We start from the raw sequence: 8546 nt of genomic DNA, 5'->3' as shown, positions 1-8546 counted from the left end.
CCCACTCCCTTAAAAATGAATCTTAATTTGGAGTCAGGAGCCGTAGTTACAGTTATTTCAATCTTACACTGGTTTCAGTCATAGCCTTTAACTGTTTTACTTAATAAAATTGACTTTCAATACTATGTTAGCTATTTAAATCATTTCATAAGAGGGACGGTAAAATGAATTTGTGTATCAACGGACCTTATCCGGATAGAGGAAAATCACACAATGTTTTTTTTTTTGTCTAGTTTCTGTTTTTTCTTAATAAATTGATTCTGGCCCTTTCACTCGTATACGTGTGTGAGTATTGTATTTCTGTATAATTAAAAATTTTGACGACAATCTGGTATTGCATCACTTTTTCTGTAACTATTTTTGTGCTGCTAATATTAACAAAATCAAAATCACACACACACACACACACACACACACACACACACACACACACACACACACACACACAAGCACATACACACACATACACACACCTAGGAGCCGCCAACTCTTAAGCTTTTGGTCAACTCAATAGTATATTAGAAGATACTCGGCCAGAGTAGTGCATATTGGGGTCGAACTTAGAAGCATGTATTTGCAGAAGGATCTTTCTAATCCTAGGGTTATATATGTATCCGAAAACAGACCTGATGATCCTGCGCTTGAAATGCCTTTGTTCATATGTCAAGTAGAAAGAGTTGAACCAGAGCTAAACAACAGCTACAAAATCTAATTTATACCTAAGAAAACATTATTAACCTATGTGAAACACCGCTTAAGTGTTTACGCCGGCATTCCCCTAAAGAGTTATCACAAACATTCCGATAGCCATAAATTTGGCACAGTGACATCGTCCTCCTATATGATTACACATTCCCTTCTGCTGTAGCTCTACTTCTCATGACATCTTAAAAGTTATGATGTTTCAAATAAAGGCGAACATGTCATTGTGAATTTACTAAATTTCCGATAACTTATTGGATCACGTACAAAAGTACGTTTTCTTTGCTCCTCCTTCACCATCTCTTAGTTCTGTAATTATATTATTCTTTAGTACCCTCTCACTTTCATTGTTTCCTCGCCTTACCCTTACCGATTTCCCTTCCTCTTGTTTTTTTTTCTTTTCTTTCTATCTCACTTAATTTCTCTCTCCTATTACTTTCCGTCTATGCATGCAATCTCTAGTTGTTGTTTTTTAATGTTTGCAGCCAGTCACTCAAACATATAGTACATAACACTGCTGTCTTTACTTTCCCCACCCGATAAATTTAAGCACGAAGAAGTGTTTAGTCCGAAACGTCATAGATCCTAATTCTTACACATACACACATACACATGTGTATACAAACAAACGCACACAAATATATATGTATGCATGTATATGTATATATATATACATATATACACACACACATACGCACACAAATACACACACATATATAAACAGCGCGCGAACGTGCAAACGGATACACTCGCTTAACCGCCAACTTAACGAAACGTAGTTCTGTTTAACTCACATAAATTAGCATCAACAAACTTTCGAAATAAGCTACTTTGAGTACTTCTTTTGTTTCTCTACGATGGAATAAATAGTGCAGTTTCAGCTCTGCGTGTGCATATGTGTGAATAATTCCACATAAATGCGGGTATACGTATGAGTTCCTCTTAGCGGGTGGTTAATAATAAAAGCTCATTGCTGAATATATAATAAGTATCTAAACAATTTAAAATGTTATTATTTGAATAGACTATATCTGCATTCATAACTTATTGAAAATGTCTTTCTCCAATATCATACAAAATTCATTCTTGATACAAACGAATTATTTACCTCAATGATATATGGAAATGATCTGATGTTTTGAAATGGTGCCAATCCTGTAATCTCTTACACTTGGCTGATTTTTTTAGCGTTATCTGCAAATATGAAAGATTTCCAAAGGGAAATGTCTAACTCTTTCTTTAGAGATTTCGTAAGTAAACAAAGTAAACAAAGTAAACAAACGAGAATTATCTTCTTCGTTGTGATTTATCACAAACCTTGTGAGAAATATTTTGTTTGTGTTTATCTTTAGATGCTCCTGGGTAAAATATACATTACTAAATTTATGGATATTCCGACAAGTATTTCTATCATTATTTATTACGGAATAATTTCGTTTAATGATGTTTTCTTTAAAATTCGTTTCGTTTTCATTAGTCAAACAAGATATAAATTTCCGAGAAATTGATGCCAAACCAAGGGAAGCATTTTGATTCCCAGCTTGGACTTTACCGGGGACTCATAAGAAATTAGCTCTTATTTCTCATGGAAAGTTTTATCGTCGTTTCGTTTCAAAACATCAATAAAGTGCAAATTATCTACATTTGAATTTTTCTGCCTGTAGCATTCTTACACAAATTTATATGTTTCATTTTGTCAAAGGGAAAAATGATTTATCTCTTTGCAAATTCCTTACTATAATGTTTTAGTGTGTTTCTTCTCCCCCCTTTCCCTTTGTATATATATATATATATACTACTACTACTACTATCTCTAAATATGACTAGCGGCGTAGAAACATCTACGTTGCTAGGAATAAGATCTTAAATGCTCTCATGGTGTGGTCAACTCACATAAATATAAGCGTAAACACTAACAGGGACTTTAATCGTCCGAAAAGAGCCGAACTTGCGACCCAGTGTTAACTGATGACGCAACGGAGGTTGTCGAAACTGACGTCAGTATTAAGAATTCTCGATTGAAATATTTGTTTCAAATTTTGGCACAAGGCAAGCGTGTTTGATAGAGGGGGCTAGTCGATTACATCGGTACCAATATTCCATTTATCTACCCCGAAAGACAAAGTCGATTTCAGTGGAATTTGAACTCAGAACGTAAAGACGGAAGAAATGCCCCTTGGCATTTTGTCTGGCGTGCTAACGATTCTGCCTTCTCGCTGTCTTTAATATGATTGAAAGACGTCCGAATTTTTCCCTATACTTTCCAAACATCAGGCTCACAACTTACAGTATACCTTCTTTCAAATTTTACTCATTTTTTATTTCAAATTAACTATTTGTCTTAGATTTCTTGAAAATAATTACATAATTGAAGTTAATGATTTTTCTCTTCATAAAAAAATATATCTTTAATCCAGGGGAAATTGTATTTCGGTCACTGCATTGTGCATATCATCTCCCTCTCAATTAACTTATATAATGGCACTTTTAATATAGCAATACTGTGATATGAACGAAGGTAAGACCAATGCTATTTCACGATACATCACAAATTTATCGAATTACTGAATGACAGCTAGATCTTGAAATGTAAAGCATTCAGCAAACGGCATACGATAGCTGAAGAATTGAGTTGATCGAAGTTTCTCAGACTAAGGAATTGTATAAATTCAAAGAAGTACGTAAATTCTTTAACTATCTTTTATTACATTTCCATTTCTTGTCTTTTGATTGTGATCACGTAGTTTACAAACTGCGTGATCACCATCAAAAGATAACATATATAAACAAAATAAGGAAACCTTATTTAATAAATGAAACAATCTTTTCTCTGATAAATCCAATTTCTTTGGCATTTTAAAACAAAGGGGGAAGTCTATCAACGATTCGAAGTCTGGTAATGCAAAGAAAAGAGAAAAAGCACGGTTGAGCACCAAGTAAAGAACCAATTTCGTATTTAACAGATCATTACTACGTGGTTCGTGCAGTTAGCTTTTAACTAGAATAAAGACAACTGTGCGTTAGAGAAAACTATTGTGGATAATAGAAACTAATCACGTGACTTCTTTTAGAGGACCGATAGTTTCTCTGGGGTCAAGAAAAGTGCGCTATCGAACGTTAAACAGTCAATATGTGGAGCAAGGTTGTGATATTATAATTTAATGATCTCTCATATTTGAAGTTTATCTTTTAGTCTATTACTTGCTATATTAATTGGACTTCGACCATGCCGGGGCACCATTTTGAAGGGTTTTAGTTGAACAAATCTATCTAACAAATATGTGGACCAAGTGATATGTGGACGATCGAAAGATCGCAGTTTGGATTCCAAGAGAGGGCAGACGTTGTGTTCTTGGGCAAAACACTTCATTTCACGCTACTCTACGGTCACTTCATTTGACGTGTGGTGCACTGTGAAACTGTTCATGCTATATTGATTTAATGGAGAGAGCGAGCTAATGTACAATACAAATATTTAATCACTATTAACAAGTGATCTACGCCGGTTGTTCAGCACTGAATGCTGAATTCTATCAGTTTTACTATTATAGATGAAAGCCATAACTCCAGTCACACTTCTATCAATGACGACAGGAAATAGGTTTGAGACGAAGTTTTGTAAAGCGACTGCTATTGTTTGTAATGTTTATGCATAGGAAATAATAGATAATTGAAGAAATATTGCAAATTTTCGGAAATTACTAGTTTTGCTATCCAGATAATAATTACGGTTTTGACATCGAGATAATAACGGAGAATTTTCACGAACGAGTAAGCAAATTTAGCACATTTATAAGAACTAGTAATTGAGATGGAGTCACCATATATTTTTACTTCCAACAAAAACTAAAGTATATTTTCCTTAAAAAATATACAGAAAATATGCTATTGTTATCTCGCCCAAGGTCAGGATTGGTGGAGACCTATGATTAAAGCAGTTCAAACTTTGACAATCTCTTCTTTTTATTTGTCTTCCAATGTGTTTCTCAGCTTTAGAAGACAGTAAAGGGTGATTATGACGATGACATATCTATTATTTGTGTAAGGTAGAATGACCGCGTAAGAATTTCTCTGGTTGGCCAGACACACACGTATAGTTATCTCTGGAGAAGCTGTTAATACAAGAATTGATTCCATCTGCACCAGAGTAAAATAAAGGTTTGTGATTTGTAGGGAGTAAAAGGACAGAAATCTTGAGATTGATAAGAAATGAAGCTTAATAACAAAGAAAACCTACAAGATAATGAAAACTGCAGAAGATAGATTAGTAAGAATTATTATAGTAGTTATAATACGAAAGTAAAATAATTTTCGTAGAAGCATTTACTTGTTATTTAGTAAAACATAGTTTAGATAGGTATTATCATACATCAACAACAGGGGAAAAATCAATAAGTCTATCTCTCTATCTCTCTATCTCTATCTCACTGTCTTTATCCCTGTCTATCTATCTATCTATCTATCTATCTATCTATCTATCTGTCTGTCTGTCTGTCTGTCTGTCTGTGTCTGTCTGTCTGCCTATTCTATTCTATTATTCTTTTCCTTGCTTCAGTCATTTGACTGCAGCCAATCTGGAACACCGCTTTTAGGCGAACAAATCGACCCCCGGGCTCATTCTTTGTAGGCCTAGTACTTATTCTATCGCTGTGTTTTGCCGAAACGCTGCTTTACGGAGAAATAAATACAACGACATCGGTTGTCAAGTGACGGTGGGGAGGGGGACAAACACAGACACACAAATACACACACACACACACATATATGACAGGCTTCTTTCAGTTCCCGTCTACCAAATCCACTCACAAGGCTTTAGACGGCTAGGCGAACAGGACAACATAACCCATCCCCACCCTGATCAGAAGGCTAGTCTGTTGCAGAGCAACCCATTTACAGCTGTGTGGACTGGAACAAAGTGAAACAGAGTGTTTTGCTCAAGAACACAACACGTCGTTCGGTCCGGGAATTGAACCCATGATTTGGTGATCGTGAAGGCACTACCCTAACCACTAAGCCGCGCAAATTCTCTCTCTCTCTCTCTCTCTCTCTCTCTCTCTCTTTCTCCCTCTCTCTCTCGCTCTCTCTCAATTTTATGCGAGTTTCGCCGGAAACATGTAAATAATGGCAAGAAATTTGATGAACTGATGCTTTTGAACGAAAATCCTTGTGTTATTTGCTTCACCGGAGTTATTACAAACCCATGTTACACCCCTCCCGCCATTGTAAATGCAGAGAACGTGAAGTAATTAGCTCGTTAGAAATCTGTACCCAACGGCGATATTGTTCAAACAATTCGATACAGAATAAATATAATAAGCCAATTGAAATATTTAACCTTTCGATTTAGATGTATTAGAACGATGTCAGGTGCTGTCAGGTCTACTCACGAAATTCAGCACATTCCATTAGCGTAGAGAATGGATGGTAGACTTGCTTTGTGAAATTTTGTTTTCCTTATAGAAATTTGATTAATTGCAAATAACAGAATTATCAGCTTAGCATAATTTGCAAGGAAAATATTAATATATTTACAATCGCTGAAAAACCAAACTTGCTTTATAATCAAAGAAAGATTATTTACACAGCCGCTGTAGCTCGAAAGACTGCTGTTGAATATAGTAAACTTACTCTGTAATTATACGATATAGGATATTTTCTACACGTTGCATAGCTTTCTGTGATAGTGGATTTTCTTCAACTGGTTACAGTCATTTGACTGCGGCCATGCTGGAGCATCGCCTTTAGTCGAACGAATCTACCCCAGGACTTATTCTTTGTAAGCGGAAATCTTATTCTATCGGTCACCTTTGCCGAACCGATAAGTAACGGGGACGTAAACACACCACACCAACATCAGTTGTCAAGCGATGATGGAGGTACACATGTATATATATATATATATATATATATATATATATATATATATATATATATATATATGTATATATATACATGGAAACCGAAAGAAGACTGTCGTATATGTGTGTGTATATATATATATATATATATATACATATTTACGACGGGCTTCTTTCCGTTTCCGTCTACCAAATCCACTCACAAGGGTTTAGTCGGCCCAAGGCTATAGTAGAAGACACTTGCCCGAGGCCCCACGCAGTGGGACTGAACGCGGAACCATGTGTTTGGTAAGGAAGCTACTTACCAGAGAGCCGCTCCTGCGCTTAGATATTCACTTTTGTTTTATCAATTTTAATATAAATAGCAAATCTTAAAAGTGCTCGCATATATGCAGATTTGTTACCAGTTCAAATACGCTTGAGGCATGTTCGAACCCGTAAGGCAACTATTCACACTGTTTTGTCATAGAGGACATTTCTCACCGGAGACAGATTTTCTCCAAGACAAAGTACAGTGAATACCTCTCTTATACATTCGAATATGCCTCAAGCATATTTGAACCGGTAACAAGTTTGTATTTATACACATCATTGCTTCGTGTTGCCACCCCATCTATCTATCTGCCTGTCTGTAGTAGTAGTAGTAGTAGTAGTAGTAGTAGTAGTAGTTCAGAACATGTTAGATTTGAAAATAATTTGAAACCTAACATATTTTTCCAGATCGCTAAAAATTACAAAAAAGCTCTCATTTCCCCCCCACCTCTCTCTCTCTCTCTCTCAATATATATATATATATATATATATATATATATATATATATATATATATATATATATATATATATCACACACGCACACATGCTTTTGGCAATTTATTTTATACCGTGATCAGGAGAGAAGTTAGCGGCTTTTACGAAGTCGCAGAAACTTGTGAGAAGGAAAGAGGGAAGCAGGAAGATATCCACCAACCGGAGACCCAGTCCGAAAGCTTGCAGTAGAATGGACTCTTCTAAAGGTACACAAGAACCAGGTCTTGGTGCTAAACGAGATGACGATTAAGACAACGTTCTAAGTAGGCAACATAAGAATATGATCGCAGAATGCACAGAACTGGAACAAACATTGCAAAGCATCCTATTTCACTGCCAACCCCTCATTAATCGATTGCCCTAACCTGATATATAATTTATTCTTCGAAATTTCGGGGGAGGGGGCCAGTCGATTAGATTAAGACCAGTACGCAATTGGTACTCATTTATCGACTCGGAAAGGATGAAACGTAAAGTCGACCTCGGCGGAATTTGAACTCAGAGCATAAAGACAGACGAAATACCAATTTTTTTATTGTCCACCAGGGATAAACACAGAAATGGACAGAACAACTGATTGGGATCAGTAAATCGGTATGATCTTACATAAAATATGACTTTTAAAAATTAAATAAAATATATAAAAAATCGAATGAAATTAACAATACAGGGACAATACAAATGTAGCAATGATCAGGCTACGCTCCGACCCACAAGCCTCGATCTATCGCTGGTACCTTTCTTTTGTTCTTCTTCTATAGCCTATTCACACAGTTCCTTGCACGCACAATACTCGTGCAGCATGCTTCCATCTCTTTTTGAACATACTCTCCGACAGACATCTCCTCTCCAGCCACACTTTCCTTTTCAAATGAAAAGTAAAAAATTATCGTTAATCGTTGCCGGAGATAAAGGTGCCTGTCTTAATCGCTTTTATCCTACTCTTCTATGCTGCCTCTTTCGCTATTGCTACAACCGTGAGAAAACAATCGTTACCTTCGTGTGTTAAAACTCCCGGTGGGTCCATTTTTATAATTGACTCAATCGAAAGCTGTACTCTTCCTTTGCCGAACAACAGGTGTTCAGCATAAACTCACATTTCCGATATCTTTGGATACTGGACAATAGCGTGAGGGACGGTTTCCCTGTCTCTCCCACATCTTGGACAGATCGGAGAC

General features: G+C 36.1%; 1 protein-coding gene and 1 long non-coding RNA gene across 17 annotated transcripts in view; one reads left to right on the top strand and one right to left on the bottom strand.

Annotated features, from left to right (window-relative positions):
* LOC149137909 (uncharacterized) overlaps positions 1-2345 on the top strand; it is a 7678-nt gene extending 5333 nt beyond the window's left edge. Inside the window, exon 2 of the long non-coding RNA XR_016244562.1 lies at positions 2180-2345. This is a non-coding gene — a long non-coding RNA (uncharacterized LOC149137909). The remainder of the gene's footprint in view (positions 1-2179) is intronic.
* Positions 1-8546, bottom strand: part of LOC106875208 (dual specificity calcium/calmodulin-dependent 3',5'-cyclic nucleotide phosphodiesterase 1A) — a 1569442-nt gene that overhangs the window by 1017278 nt on the left and 543618 nt on the right. The gene's annotated exons all lie outside the window — the stretch shown is intronic.

This window comes from Octopus bimaculoides, chromosome 1 (assembly GCF_046866305.1).
Source record: "Octopus bimaculoides isolate indiv1 chromosome 1, ASM4686630v1, whole genome shotgun sequence".
Lineage (NCBI taxonomy): Eukaryota > Metazoa > Mollusca > Cephalopoda > Octopoda > Octopodidae > Octopus > Octopus bimaculoides.
This window is presented reverse-complemented; position numbering and strand designations above follow the sequence as displayed.